At 43.1% G+C, this 16043-nt stretch overlaps 1 pseudogene; it reads right to left on the reverse strand.

The window, feature by feature from the left end:
* Positions 1-13188: 13188 nt before the first annotated feature.
* Positions 13189-14181, reverse strand: LOC149388938 (cytosolic sulfotransferase 15 pseudogene; annotated as a pseudogene).
* Between the last annotated feature and the right edge of the window lie 1862 nt (positions 14182-16043).

Below are 16043 nucleotides of genomic sequence, written 5' to 3' on the forward strand. Positions count from 1 at the left end.
GCCACTCGGAAAGATCACTTCCCTCTCCCCTTCATCGATCAAATGCTCGATCGGCTAGCCGGTCACGAGTATTACTGCTTCCTTGATGGCTACTCCGGATACAACCAGATCGCTATAGCGCCCGAGGACCAAGAGAAGACGACATTTACATGTCCGTACGGCACCTTCGCTTTTCGGCGAATGCCCTTCGGCTTGTGTAATGCACCGGCGACATTTCAGAGATGCATGATGACCATTTTCTCGGACATGATCGAGCGCACGATTGAGGTATTTATGGACGACTTCTCTGTCTTTGGTTCCACTTACGATGTGTGTCTCGAGAACTTGTCCAGGGTTTTAGATCGATGCGTGGAGACAAATCTCGTCCTCAATTGGGAGAAGTGCCATTTTATGGTAAATGAGGGGATCGTTCTAGGCCACCGCGTATCATCACAAGGGCTGGAGGTGGATCGAGCGAAGATTGCAACGATTGAGAAGTTACCCCCACCCATCTCAGTCAAAGGTGTGCGGAGCTTTCTGGGGCATGCGGGGTTTTATCGGAGATTCATTAAAGACTTCTCGAAGATCACAAAGCGTCTTTGTGGCCTTCTCGAGAAAGACGCAAAATTCATCTTCACCAACGAGTGCATGGAGGCGTTTAGCACACTCAAGAAGAAGTTGAGCACGGCCCCGGTAATAGTCGCACCCGAGTGGGGTGAGCCATTTGAGATCATGACCGATGCCAGCGACTTCGCCGTTGGAGCAGTCCTTGGGCAACGACGAGGAAAGGTGTTCCACACGATATACTACGCTAGTCGAACCCTCAACGAGGCTCAGGTCAACTACACCACCACAGAAAAAGAGCTCCTCGCAGTGGTCTTTGCCTTTGACAAATTCCGGCCCTATGTCATCGGCAATAAGATCATCGTCTACACTAACCACGCGGCAATCCGGTACTTAATGGAGAAGAAAGACGCAAAGCCAAGGCTCATTCGTTGGGTTCTCCTTCTTCAAGAGTTCGATGTGGAGATAAAAGACAAAAGGGGGACAGAGAACAACGTCGCCGACCATCTCTCGCGTCTTGAAGACTTCACGCACGTACCCGATCGAAGCACGCCCATCGACGATAATTTTCGGGATGAGAAAGTAATGGCGGTTGAAGCAAGCGCAACGCCGTGGTATGCCGACATCATCAACTTCTTGGTGAGCAACGAGATGCCACCGGACTATAATCACCACCAAAAGAAAAGATTTCTCTCCGACGCGCGCAGATACTATTGGGAAGAGCCGATTCTCTATCGACAATGCGCTGACTCAATAATCCGAAGGTGCGTCCCCGATGATGAGATTCCTTCTATTCTCAAACACTGTCATTCTTTAGAGTGCGAAGGGCATTTCGGGCACAACCGCACGGCAGCAAAGGTGCTTCAGAGTGGCTTCTTCTGGCCAACCCTTTTCAGAGACTGCCGGCGTTTCGTGGAGACATGTGATCGATGCCAAAGAACAGGAAATATCTCCAACAGGAACGAGATGCCGTTGAAAAATATTCTGGAAATAGAGCCGTTTGATGTGTGGGGAATCGACTTCATGGGACCATTCACATCCTCATACGGCAATAAATATATCCTCCTCGCGGTCGACTATGTGACAAAGTGGGTCGAGGCAAAGACGTCTCCAACAAACGACGGAAAGGTGGTGATAAACTTCCTCAAGCACAACATCTTCACAAGGCACGGCACACCACGTGCGATCGTGAGCGACGGAGGCTCTCACTTCTGCAACCGCCAATTCTCTGCGCTCCTCGCGAAGTACAGTGTTAACCACCGGAAAGCTCTGGCCTACCACCCGCAGTCCAACGGCCAAGCTGAAGTCTCCAACCAAGAGATAAAGAAAATTTTGGAGAAGACGGTGGGAAGCTCATTGAAGGACTGGGCGCACAAACTCGACGACGCACTTTGGGCTTACCGGACAGCCTTCAAAACCCCGTTGGGAATGTCGCCATACAAGCTTGTCTATGGCAAGGCGTGCCATCTCCCAGTGGAACTTGAACACAGAGCGTTATGGGCAATGAAACTCATCAACTTCGACCATAAGGCAGCCGGGAAACAGAGACTCCTCCAACTCAACGAACTCGACGAGTTCCGCTTAGAAGCATTCGAGAACGCGAGGATCTACAAGGAAAAGACGAAAGCATGGCATGACAAGCACATCGTACCGAAAGAGATCAACCCGGGACAACAAGTCCTTCTTTACAACTCCCGGTTGAGACTCTTCCCTGGAAAGCTTAAGTCAAGGTGGTCCGGGCCATTCACAGTTACACAAGCATTCTCATCGGGAATGTTCGAGCTCGAAGGCAGCAACGGCGGGAAATTCATGGTGAACGGACAACGAGTGAAGCCGTACTATGGCGGAGTATTTGAAAACGAGAAAGTCGTGGCGTACCTGAACAGCACCGAATAAAACACGGTACCCCGTCAAACTATTGACGTTAACTAAAGCGCTCTGTGGGAGGCAACCCACGTTTTCTTTCATCGCATTTATTCTTTTCAGTTTTATATTTTTTTTTACTTCTGTTTTATTTTTATTTCTTTTATTTTCTCTCCTCTTTTCTTTCTTCTTGGTTTTTCCGGAAAAAAAAAAAAAAAAAAAAAAAAAAAAAAACAGCGCCATCATCGCGGCGCTATGGAAATCATGGCGCCGCGATAAAAACCAGAAACAGATGGCGCTACTAAGTGTTCACTGTGGCGGCGCGATGAAATTCTGCGCGCCGCAATGATTCGAGATTTTTGAAAATCTGGGCGGCTTTAAAAGTAAGAAAATCGTGTTTTTCAAATTTATTCAAACTCTCTCAACCTCTCTCACTTGGAGCACGAACCCTAACCCCATTTTTCTCAAAATTTCACTCTTCAACCTCGTTTTCAACCAATTTCAACACGAAATTCATTCCTACTTGTGTGATTAGCGACTTAATTCACTCTATCTTCTCCATTCTTGAGTGTTTATGTGGTGTTCCTGCTAAAATCCGAAAATCACAATGTAAGAATTTGGATTTCGAATTTAGATGTGATTTGCTTATTTTGATTGTGCTTGAATGATTTAAATTGAATGTAGGTTGATTGTTCATGGTTTGTGGGTTTAAAGAAACGTGTTTTGAGTAGGATTCCTTTGATAAAATTGTTGCTCACCACGTGTTTGATGAAAAGCCCGAGAGAGTCGAGAATTATTTTTGCACAAATTTGTCTAGGTCCTTGAGTAGATTTCACGTGCCGAGTGTCTTCGTTTGGTGATTTGTTGATATGGATAGTTTGGGTTTTGGTTATCATGAACGTTATCACGACGGGGTTAAACCCGACGTGTGTTTTTTATATCTAATACTATCTTGTGAGTGTATAGAATGGGACGAGACAGGCGATCGACAGCGGATACATCGACTAAGAAGCGAAAGACAACGGCGGGAACCTCGAGCCAAGCAACGGGAGGTCGCCCAATCACGCTCGTCGAAGGTGCGGAGAAGAAGTGGGACGAGTTCCAATCGTTCAACCTGATTCACGAGCGCAAATTCTTACCATCCGATGATCGAGCAATATGTGGGAACGCAAAAGCTCAACTTGACGCTCTCAAATGGGGAAAATTGGCAACTATTGACGCACCGATCGCGCCTCGGTTAGTCCGAGAATTCTACGCCAACTTATCCGCCACGGATCCAGATCTTGGTGAAGTACGGGTCCGAGGGGTAATTGTCAACATATCCACGAGCGCCATCAACGCTTTCCTCGGGATTACCCCTCCACATGCCGACTCATACACACCGATGGTGTTGAACCCCCCGCTCCCGGAGATGTTGACCACACTATGCAAGCCCGGTGAGGTCTACGATTCTAAACCGAGTCGCTATACGCATCGAGAGTCTCCGAAGCATCTCTCGATCAAGAAAGTGAATCGTTTCGCCAAAACATGGATATATTGGATCAACGCCTCGATACTACCGAGCACTCACGAGCACCACATCACATTTGAGAGACTCGCCCTCCTATATTGCATTGCAACGGGTCGAGGCGTCAATCTTGGGCGGATTCTTTATGATCACATCATCCGAACAGCAAATCGGGGCAAAACTGGGTCGCTGGGTCATGGGATTCTGATCACCGCAATGTGCGGATCAGCCGGCGCCAAACTTCTAGCGAATGAGCAGTTGATTGCATTGACAGGGCCAATAGATCCGGCAAAGTTCTTGAAATTCCCGAACTGGAAGGGAGGCGACCCCGACCGAACGGGCGGGGCTTCATCAACATTCGACAAGCGGAGACTGCGGAGGAAGAGCCAGACGAGCCCGAGGTGGAAGAAGAAGACGAGGAGGATGACGATTACGTGCCACAAAGCCAAGCCAACTACGACGAGTTGGTAAATCTGATGACCGGCGAATTTCAATCCCTCCGTGGCGAAATGCAAGCTGAGCGGGTGGCAGGCGAGGCATTCAGAACAGAGATGCGCTCACGACACGGGGTATACGAGGCATTTCAAGCCGAAGTTCGACACAACATCAATGAGCTCGGTCGAGGCCAAGCATCAATCATGGCGTTTCAAGAAGCTTATGGGCAACGACACGTTGTTGAAGCCGAATTCCATCGGTCCGTTTACGATACATGGACCGCACGTCAAGACCCCACATCTCAGCCGGACATGCCTTTCTACCCCACCTACCCAACGGAGCTCACCGCCCCGTTCCCACCGCCCTATCACCACGATCCATATCGTGAGCCACCCGTGCAATATCTACCACCGCAATATCAGCCGCCACCACAGCACTACCAGCAGCCTCCACATCACTATCACCAACCTCCGCCGTCCTATTATCACACTCCGCCATATCAGTCGGGCCAGCCGTCATATTTCCAAACGCCGCCGAGATATCGCTATAGCCAAACACCACCGCCGGGCTTCAACGACCTATTCCATGCCGAGCCATCTCGGCGAGACGGAGACGATTAGGGGCGGTCCCTAACCCCCGCAAAGGTAAGTCCCCTTCCCTGTTTTTCTTTTCTCGATTACATTGTGGACAATGTAAGTTCTGAGTTTGGGGGGGAGTATATAATTCTTAATGATTTGCGGGGGGAAATTTTTGTATATGAGGTAGAGTTTGTTCAGTTTGTGCGTTTAGGTAAATCTTAGGTGAATTTTAATGAAAATGACTTCCCAAATTGGCTCATCATAAACCCAGAATTCACCTCGCCACTTAGTCCACCTATTTCGCTCCCAAATCCGACCTCACGTGTTCAAGAAATTCCCAGCTCGCCCCACAGTCCGACCTCACCTGTTCAAGAAATTCCCAGCTCGCCCAGTCCGACTCTGATCCCCAGCTCGCAAGCCTCTTAACCCTCTCCATGCGAACTGAACATCACCCAGAGTCCGGTACAAGCTCGCGAACAAAATGTCTCTCTGAACCTGAACCACGACACTATTGAACAAGGTAACATCTCATCTCCAGACTTACCAATTGCAGTGAGAAAACCTGCTCGGTCGTGTGGTCAATACAAGATGGAGGATTACGTGTATTATGGGAACCTATCTACGGGCTACCAAGCCTATGTGGCGAAGTTAGATGAAGGTAAAGTGCCACAATCCATCGAGGAAGCCCTTCATTCAAAGTCCTGAGTGGCGAGATGCGAGTCATGCCGAGATCCAAGCCCTCGAACAGAATGATACGTGGGATATCGTCGAGCTACCACCAGGCAAGCGAACGGTTGGATGTAGATGGTTCTTTACCATCAAACACAATCCAGATGGGACAGTGGAGAGATACAAAGCCCGCCTTGTCGCGAAAGGGTACACTCAAGCATATGACATTGATTATCAAGAGACGTTCGCTCCAGTTGCGAAGTTCAATACCATCAGAATCCTCCTTTCACTAGCAGCCAACTTAGATTGGCCTCTCATTCAGCTCGATGTGAAGAATGCGTTTCTAAGTGGCGAACTGGAAGAGGAAGTCTACATGCAACTCCCACCGGGATTTGACAATGATCAAGGAGCCAACAAAGTCTGCAAACTCAAGAAGTCTCTATACGGTCTAAAACAATCCCCACGAGCATGGTTCGGGAAATTCACCAATGTACTCAAGCGTTGCGGCTACGAGCAGAGTCAAGCTGATCCAACACTATTCTCAAAGATCTCAACACAAGGAAAGCACACCATCCTGAGTGTGTATGTGGACGACATAATCATCACCGGAGACGACCTAGAAGAGATCAGGAGACTAAAGCAAACTTTGTCATCTGAGTTCGAAGTCAAGGACCTCGGCAGCCTACGATACTTCCTCGGCATGGAGGTAGCTCGATCGGAAAAGGGCATCTCTGTTTCCCAGCGCAAGTACACTTTGGATCTCCTCAAAGAAACTGGCATGCTTGGCTGTAAACCAGTTGACACTCCGATGGATGCCAATGTGAAACTTCTAGCTCGCACCACCGAGGCCGCCACTGACAAAGAAAGATTTCAGCAGCTCGAAAACTCATCTACCTAACTCACACGAGATCAGATATTGGATTTGCAGTGAGTATGGTAAGTCGATTCATGAGTAATTCCTCGAAAACTCACATGGACGCAGTTATGAGGATTCTCCAATACCTCAAAGCTGCCCCAGGGACTGGTCTCTCCTTCAAGAAAAGACGAAGTCGTGGTGTCGAAGTGTTCACATATGCGGACTGGGCCGGATATATTCCAGACAGACGATCAACATCAGGCATGTGCACATACGTCTGGGGAAATCTTGTTACCTGGCGAAGCAAGAAGCAGTCTGTTGTCTCAAGAAGTAGTGCTGAAGCCGAGCTCAGGTCTTTAGCAAGCGGAGTATGTGAAGGCATCTGGCTGAAGAGAGTTCTCGACGACCTCAAGATTATCATCGAAGGCCCAATCAAGCTTTTTTGCGATAATCAAGCTGCTCTCAGCATAGCTAAAAATCCAATCCATCATGACAGAACGAAACATATCGAGATCGACCGACACTTCATCAGTGAAAAGATTGAAGCAAAAATTATCGATATGGAATACATTCCGTCAGGTCTTCAGCTCGCCGACATTCTCACCAAAGCCCTTCCTCGAGCAACCTTCTCCGAGCTATATAGCAAGCTTGACCTCCTCAACATATACAGTCAAGCTTGAGGGGGAGTGTAGAAAAACAGCTCGTCAGCTCGTCTCACCTCATCAGCTCGTCTCACCCCGTCAGCTCGTCTCACCTCGTCAGCTCGTCTCACTATCAGTTCGTCCCTCAGTCCATAATCCATCTCAGCTCACTCCGAACTGATCTCACCATTTTGGAACCAGCTGGTTCCTTGGCACTCATCTCACTTTGGGAAAAGTGTTGCATTCATTGTTCATTCTATTTTCTATGTCTTGTTCTCTGTGTATATTTATTATTCTCTATTTCCTAGAAGTAGTTATTACGCACATTTATTACACTAATCATGTATCTAACCTAGTCTAATGTATCAACAATATCTATAAATAGGTGATACAATTCATATCAATACATAAGAAAATATTTCAAAGTCTCGGAACACTCTCTCTCTTCTCCGATTCTCTCTTTCTTTATCTTTTCAACAATCCACTTGGTGTCATTTCGGCCAGGACATTATTCCCCACTACATCGAGCTCGCCACTAAGAAGTCTTCACTCTCAAGAGATCATTTCTTCTCCACTTCTGATAGTCAGGGGGAGAACAGAATAACTATCAGAAGTGAACGACACATTCGGGCTCTCACCAAATGAGCTCTTCACTTCATCACCAAGCTCTTATCCAACGAGCTTATCACTCAGTCAGAGGGAGAACTTGATCACCGAGTTGTAGTCATGTGGAAGCTTGTATCACCGAGCAAGCATATTCCAACTCGGACTCGTCGAAGCTCTTCTCACATCAAGCTCTCAACACAAGCTGTAGCCCAACCCGCCAAAGTTTTCAGCTCTCAAGATGGAGCCGAAGTCCTCGAAGCTCGCATCTCAACAGAGAAACCTCGTAACGTCCGAGCTCATCCTCAGACTCGTCCGCACTCACCTCACATTGAGACCAAGCACGAGAAAGTTCAACTCAATGACTATCCAATTGACGAGCCTCTTCGAACTGTGCAATCCAAGCTCGATTTCTTCATCATACCAAATCAAGCTTGAAGGGGAGTGTAGAAAATCAGTTCGTCAGCTAGTCTCAGTTCGTCAGCTCGTCTCACCATCAGTTCGTTAGCTCGTCTCACCATCACCACGTCAGCTCGTCTCACCATCAGTTCGTCAGCTCGTCTCACATTCAGTTCGTCCTCAGTTCGGAATCCACCTCAGCTCACTCCGAACTGACCTCACATCTTGGAACCAGCCGGTTCCTTGGAACTCTTCTCACTTTGGAAAGAGTGTTGCATTTATTTTTCATTCTATTTACTATGTCTTGTTCTCTGTGTATATTTATTATTCTCTATTTCCTAGAAGTAGTTATTACGCACATTTATTACACTGGTCATGTATTTAGTCTAGTCTAATGTATCCACCATATCTATAAATATGTGATACAATTTCATATCAATAACAAGAAGAATATTTCTCAGATTCGACTCTCTCTCTCTCTCTCTCTAAATTTCAACACAAAGTGTTGGAAGTGAAGAACGAGGCGAGCCCTCGAGTCACATCCTCAAGATGGATCGTCAAGTCAAGCTCTCAGGTCGAGTCTCTAGAGTAATACTCGAGTAGAGTCGTCGAGAGAAGTCCTCGAGTCAAATCGTTGGCGAAGTTCTTGATACAAACTCACAAACGAGAATACTTGAAACTGCCTGCCAACCTTCTGTTGCCACGTACATGTCGGTGTCGAGTACCTGCACAGAGTACTGTCAACTAACAGGGTTTATTAGCGAAAATAAATAGATTCTTGTTTATGGGTTTTTTTTTATTTCTTGTGTTAATCTAACAGGGTTTTATGGTGCTCAAAATATTCTGTCAATTTGTTGTTAATTGTTCTATTATTTACAAACTATTTATTGAGTTTTTTTTATCTTGGTGATTTTGTTGTTTCGCGTGAAGATTGAGACTTCAACAGAGGATTATAGTTCATTAGAACTTTTAAGTGATGAAGAACTTAATTGATGTTTACGCACACAAAAAAAAAAATTGTTCAATCAGGGTCCATTTGCAAGGTTTCAACACATTCGTGGTGAAACGTACTCGAAGAAGTTGACACATCTACTGCATCTGCATCAAACAGAGTCTAAAACCAAAAAAGAGTTGTGTTTTAATATGTTAATACGTAAATACGTGTAAATTATTGTAAGTTAATTTTTATTGCCTTTCAATGTGATTTTCTTAAGCTACCTATAATACATAACAAAATAGAATATATTGTTAGTTAATTATAGAATAAAATCAACGAAATCTCATTACTAATTGCTCATAATTTAAAAATAATTTTCGAAAATAAATTTCAAGTTTTAAACACAAAAATCCGAAAATTAAATTCAAATTTTAAAAATTGCGTTATAAAAATTGTCGAATTAACAATCAATTTTTTAAAAACCCTGCCTTAAAAAAACGTAATTAATGTGAAGAAAATGGCAAAAACGGAAAACATAAATTCACCACCAGATGTCACGTTATCATATTGGCTATTTACAAAAAATTTACGAAACACTTTATGACAATTTCCATTGTTTCATATGATTATACAATGAACCCTTTAAAAATCTTTATATATATATATATATATATATATATATATATATATATATATCATTAAACTATGCGTAAACTAGACACAATTTACTAAGTAAAGACTTTTACAAAGCCTATGTATAGATTAAAGTCAAACTATGTGTTTGATCTATGTATAAGCTATGTGTAAACAATTTTGAGTAATATGCATATAGGCTTTGTTCATGAAAAAATAAGTTGGAGGCTTATTAATTTTTTTAAAACAAAGGGTTACTGATCATATTCTTAAAAGAACCTGAGTTCTTGGTCAATATACGAGCAGTGATGTGGCATTGGAATTCGTAACTATATGGTTGCTAATATATTTTGGTAGGTTTCATGGAAAATGTAAATGTGGACCCATCAATTCATAACACTACCAAACAAGAAAGGTGTGATTTTTCGTGCGTTGTCAGACCATATTTGTCCATTCGTTAATGATGCCAAAGAGGATGGGAGATGTCATTTTTCGTTGTGGTTTCTAGATTCTAGCGGCGTGTAAATAAACTTGGACAATCGGCGGAGCAAGAAATTTGATGAATAAGTCTACATCGAGCAACCACAAAACTATGAAGTTAAAGGTGAAGAAGACAAAGTCTCGAGACTGAAGAAGGTGCTCTATAAGCTAAAACAAGCCCTAAAAGCTTGAAATGCTCGAATCGATAAGTACTTCAAATGAAGAGACTTCATCAAGTGTCCATATGAGCTTGCACTATATATCAAAATTCAAAACGATGATATATTGATTATATGCTTATATGTAAACGACTTGATCTTCACATGAAGAAGGTTATGCCAAAGAGTTGCTCAAGAAGTTCAAGATGGATGACTCAAACCCAATCATCATGCCAATGGAATGTGGAATCAAGATGTCAAACCTCGATGAAGGAGAAAAGGATGATCAAACACTCTTCAAGAGTTTGGTTGGAAGCCTGCGATACTTGACGTGTACAAGGCCTGACATCTTGTATGCAGTCGGAGTCGTCAGTCGACACATGGAGCAGCCAAACTACCACTCATTTGAAGGTGGCAAAGAGTATTCTTCACAATATCAAAGGTACGCCAAACTTTGGCTTGTATTACTCTGTTTCTAATTATTACAAGCTTTTCGGATAAAGCGATAGCGACTGTGGTGGAGACATAGATGATCGAAAAAGCACAAGTGGATTCATGTTCTACATTGGAGACAACTTTCACATGGATGTCAAAGAAGAGCAACCAATTGTCACTCTTTCCACTTGCGAGGCGGAGTACGTAGCTACCACTTCATGTGTCTGTCACGCAATTTTGGCTACGAACTTTATTGAAAGAGTTGAGTTTTCCACAAGAGGAACCAACTAAGATCTTCGTGGACAACAAGTCAGCAATAGCTTTGGCGAAGAACCCAGTCTTCCATGATCGAAGTAAGCACATTGACACACGCTGACATTAGAGAGTGTGTTACCAAAAATGAGGTACAATTGGAGTACGTGAAGAAAAATGACCAAGTAGCTGATATCTTCACCAAGCCCCTCAAGCGATAAGATTTTGTCAAGTTAATAACTTTACTCGGAGTAACAAAATCAAGTTTAAGGGGAGTGTTGAACAATATAACTTGATTTAAGTTATAGTATTTGGGCCTAGTTATTTGTAGTTGTAGTTTTCGGTCTTTAAGTATTTTGGACCTATTTAAGTTTTCATGTTTTTAGAATACTCTTGATGTGTGTAGAGTCTTTAAGGTGTAAGAAATTCTAGAATAATTTTGTATTTTATTAGAATGTCATTAATTAGGAGAATTTTCTTAAAAAAAATGTTGTATTTAGGGAATTTCATAGACTAGTATAAATAGAGATGTAATCTTACATTTTTCAATCAAGCCAAATAAAAGTTTCTCATTTCTGCAACGATATTCTTTATCTCTATACTTTATACATAAGTCTTCAAATTTTCAAACATTTTTCTTAAACACCCAAAATATTTAAACATTTTTTCCATCTGTCCAAAACTTCATTCCAATAAGAGCCCTTCCAATAATTGAGTCGCTATATTAATTGTATTGTGAAAAATTTAGAGATGCGAAATCATATTAAAACGATGTATATTCACTAATATTTTATAGAGTTATGTTATTTGGCACAACTCACGAGTGGGAACGATCCACTCGTGAGTTGACACGTGGCACGTGTCAACTCACGAGTGGATCATTCCCACTCGTGAGTTGTGCCAAAAATCATTTCCCTATTTTATACTACCTACTACCTACCGGTAACATAATGTGAATATTTTAATGTTCACTAATATTAAATATAAAGCGAAGATAAAATAAATAAATAAATAAAATACGTATAAAAATATTGTAGTTCCTACTGGTAACATAGAACTGAATATATTTAATAAAATATATACTTTTTTTTTATAATATTTATAAGTGAGCAACTGAGTTTCTTATCTTTATAATATTTATCGGTATAAGATAATTAGTGATGTCACCCACGAGAGAGATTACTTTTTTCTTATCTTTGACCTAACATAAACGATCATACCCTGCATAGTGAATCAAGATCTGGTCCTCTGGATATCTGTTCGGAAAAAAAAAAATGATCCGGAGATCTGATTTCTACACATGCAATCACCACTCACCGATTTTCTTGTACTTTTTATTTAATACCACGGGCAAAATATTTCTCCAATTTTTTTCCTTTTGACATGAAACTTATACACCATACCAAATCAATTTATTGAAAAAAGCTATATACTTTGGCTTCTTACTCATCTCTTATCTAAGACTAATTTGCTTACTTACGAACAAGGATTTTAATTTAAGATTGGAAGTCCATGCATGTCCAGTTATTATTGAAAATTTGAAATTGACAACTATATATCATATAACATATATATTTTTTTTATGATGTTTATAAGTGAGCAACTGAGTTATTTAAAATTATATATCATACGATATATAATTTCTTTTATGATGTTTATAAGTGAGCAACTGAGTTGCTCTTACAGGCCATATTATATATAATATTTATCGATAAGTAGTGATGTCACCCACGAAAGGAAATTTACTTTTTTCTGATCTTTGACCGAACATATGCGATCACACTTTTCATAGTGAATCAAGATCTGGACATCTGATTTCTACACACATGCAATCACCACTCACCGAATTTTCCAGTTTCTTTTAGTACCATGGCAAAAATATTTCTCCAAATTTTTTTTTTTATATGAAGCTTATACACCATACCAAATCAATTATTCAAAAAAAACTATTTACTTGCCTTCTTATTCATCTCTTATCTAAGATTTTAATTTAAGATTGGAATTCATTGTATGTCCAGTTATTATTGAAATTGACATTGGATGGATGTCATTCATTGCAACAGTGATACATTATTCAAATTCCAATCAAAGAGATTCAATAAACTGAGAAGGTACAAACAAAGAAGAGAATTTCAATCAACCACAAATCATTAAAAACCCCAAGGAAAAAAAAATGCAAAGGATATATAACACTCAAAACTATATATGATCTTCTAGGGATGTCTTGAATACCAAACCAGAACCTTTGAGTTTCTCATGGATCACCTTCTCAATTCGTTCCACCGTTGGAGGACTAAGCTCGTTGACCCAATTCCCGACCTCGCCTTTTCTGAAAAACGCCTCGTTGCTCAAATTAGGCACGACGGCTTCAAGCTTCTTCTCGGCTTGTATGTCTTTCAAACTCTTAAAACTACACAGCTCACAGATCTGCTTGATAACCTCTCTCTTCTCCTCCTCGGCGGAGAAAGGAAACCCCACGAACTCCGCGAGACTCTTCACGATGCCCTCGATGTCCTCTTTCATGTCCTCGTACTTCAGAAACAACACTTTCTCCGGCGTCTTCAGGCTCGCCCTCCAAAACCCTAGAACGTGATCCCAATACGGCCCACACATGTCCTCGCCTTTGCAGAACCCGTCGACGCAGGTCTCCATGGTCCACGTCGGGTCTCTTCTCGGGTCGTCCTTTCTAGAGTTCATGAAGTTCCAGAAAGAGACGAAGGTGTCGAGAGGGTTTCGACACACGTACACCACACGGCACTGATCGGACTCTGGCCAGAGCTCGTACGGTATGTGCGTGGACCACAGCCTAGGGCTCGACTCTGGCGGGGCTTTGTTGGCCGATGAGTCCGAGAAGATATCGACCTCGAGGGTGGGGACGAGCTTGTGGGGGTTCGAAGAGAGCAAGGGAGAGTCGTTGACCGTGTAGCGGGACCGGTTGACCACCGAGAACAAGAGGGCCTTGAGCCACGTGGTGCCGGATTTGGGCTTCGACGCTATGATGATGTCTTGAGCGTTGGCTTGGAAGTTCCGCTGAAACCTAATGACGTTGGGAACGATAGAGGTTGGGAACCAATAGCCTTGGTATTGTGAGAATCCGCTGGTTGAACTGCTTTTAGCTTTAGGAAGCCGAGAAATAATCAGCTCCATTTCGTCTTCATGCTTATCAAACTCTTTGTTGTTTGATACAGCCATTGACATTTCTTCAGCAGCTAGCACGATGCAATGAAAAAATTTATATTCGTGTACGAGCTTATCTATTTTTAGTATATATATAGGAAATTATTGTCGTTACTCTTCTTTGCAAAATAATTAATATTCTCTCAGAAAAAAAATATAATATATTTGTTGGTGCAGAGGAATCTTTTGAAAACTGCAAAATAATACCTCTCCACTAGGGGGCTCTCTCTTTTAATAAAAAACACCAACCCTAGTTGTTGAAGGCGTCGCCGCCGCCCCTCCAGGCCCCGGCCGCCGCTGCGGTGGTGTGTTCCAACCTGGAGGGGAGCTTACAAAGTTTTTCTTCTTTTATTTTTCAGATTTTTGCTTGTTTTTTTTTCAGATCTTCGTTGCATCTTTTCGGGTCCTTGCTCCGACTTTCTTCTTTACCTTGGTCGGCGCATCTCGGTCTCGCATCCGTCCTTCCGGCGCTCTCCTCGGGCTTCCGTCTTTGGCCCCGCCGCTCGTTTTAGGGGTTTTGGCTGCGATTGGGTCTTCGCGGCGTCAATCCTGGACGATGGGAGGTATGCTCCACCTTTCTGTTGCTTGGTTGTGTGTCGCGGGTTCTCAGAGGCTGAGGCGTGGCGGCCCAGTTTCTCGTCGATGGAGCCTCGTTCCCTCGGCGACGACGGTGCGGCTCGTCTCCTCTGCGTCGTCAACGGTGGGCCTCGGAGCCTCGATGGTGATGTGGCTACGCTCCCCATCGACAATGGTGCAGCTCCTCCCTCGACGACAACAGTGCCTCGACGACTACGGAAGGGCTCGGCTCCTCAGCAACAGTGGTGCTACATGGCTTTTCGGCAACAACAGTGCTACGTGACTCCTCGTGGTTAGCATCCTCCCATCAGTTCGGTGTTGAATCTCGTGTGTCGGACTCTGATTTTGATGTTAAATTTTCTTTTTAGTTTCAGTTTTAGTCTGTGTGTGGAACTTATTTATTTTTCTGCTTCGTTTGTTTTGGTTTGTTTTGGACTCGGATTAGCCGTAGTCTCATTTCCCGTAGTGGATTTCCTGTTAGGTTTTGATCTGTGCAGGTTGAAGAGTCATCTTATTCGTGGCCATTGGACCTAGGTTGGTTGGATTTTTCCATCTTCCATCATATAATTTCAGCTTTTATACTACTATATAACCTATGTAGTAGTGACAATTTTTTTCTCATAATATGAGTCAATTTTTTTATTAAAAAAAGCGGGTTAACGGGCTAACGGGTGCATATTTTTGGCACCCGTCACCCGGCGGGTATACCCGTTACCCGCCCCGTTTAAATAGACGGGTTAACGGGTATGGGCTAACGGGTATTTTTTTTGGCGGGTACGGGTATGATAATGGTGTACCCGCTAAAACCCGTACCCGTTGCCATTCCTAATAATCATCTAGAATTGATCTTTCATGAAGTCACGAGCTATTTCCAATATGCTCAACTGAAGTAGATCTGCGACGGAATCTGCTCCGGATTGGAACATATGATTTTAATCCGTCCATATTCTCATGTGTTGGAACGGTTATTGGTTATGTATATAATTTGGGAAAAATGTTCCAAGATATAATATTTCATGTTCTTAGAAAATATGTAAACTCGACTACCAGATCGCGCCAAATTCGATTATGTGGGTATTATTTTGCACATGTTTTGTTTTTATGTGGTTCGCTTTCAATATTATGTTCACCGAATCAATTTGCAGCGATCTACTCAAAAACCTTAGCAAGACATTTTTCCGATGATCGTTTGCCAACAAAAAATTGAAAGATTGAGGGGGAGAGAGTGAGATAGGGGAACTCACCGGGCGAAGCTTTCATGGAAGAGAGAGGCGGATAGGCGGAGATGGTGGTGGTGGTGG

This window comes from Urtica dioica, chromosome 8 (genome assembly GCF_054948205.1).
Source record: "Urtica dioica subsp. dioica isolate 48M chromosome 8, U.dioica_male_clone48M_v1_H2, whole genome shotgun sequence".
NCBI classification, from domain to species: Eukaryota; Viridiplantae; Streptophyta; class Magnoliopsida; order Rosales; family Urticaceae; genus Urtica; species Urtica dioica.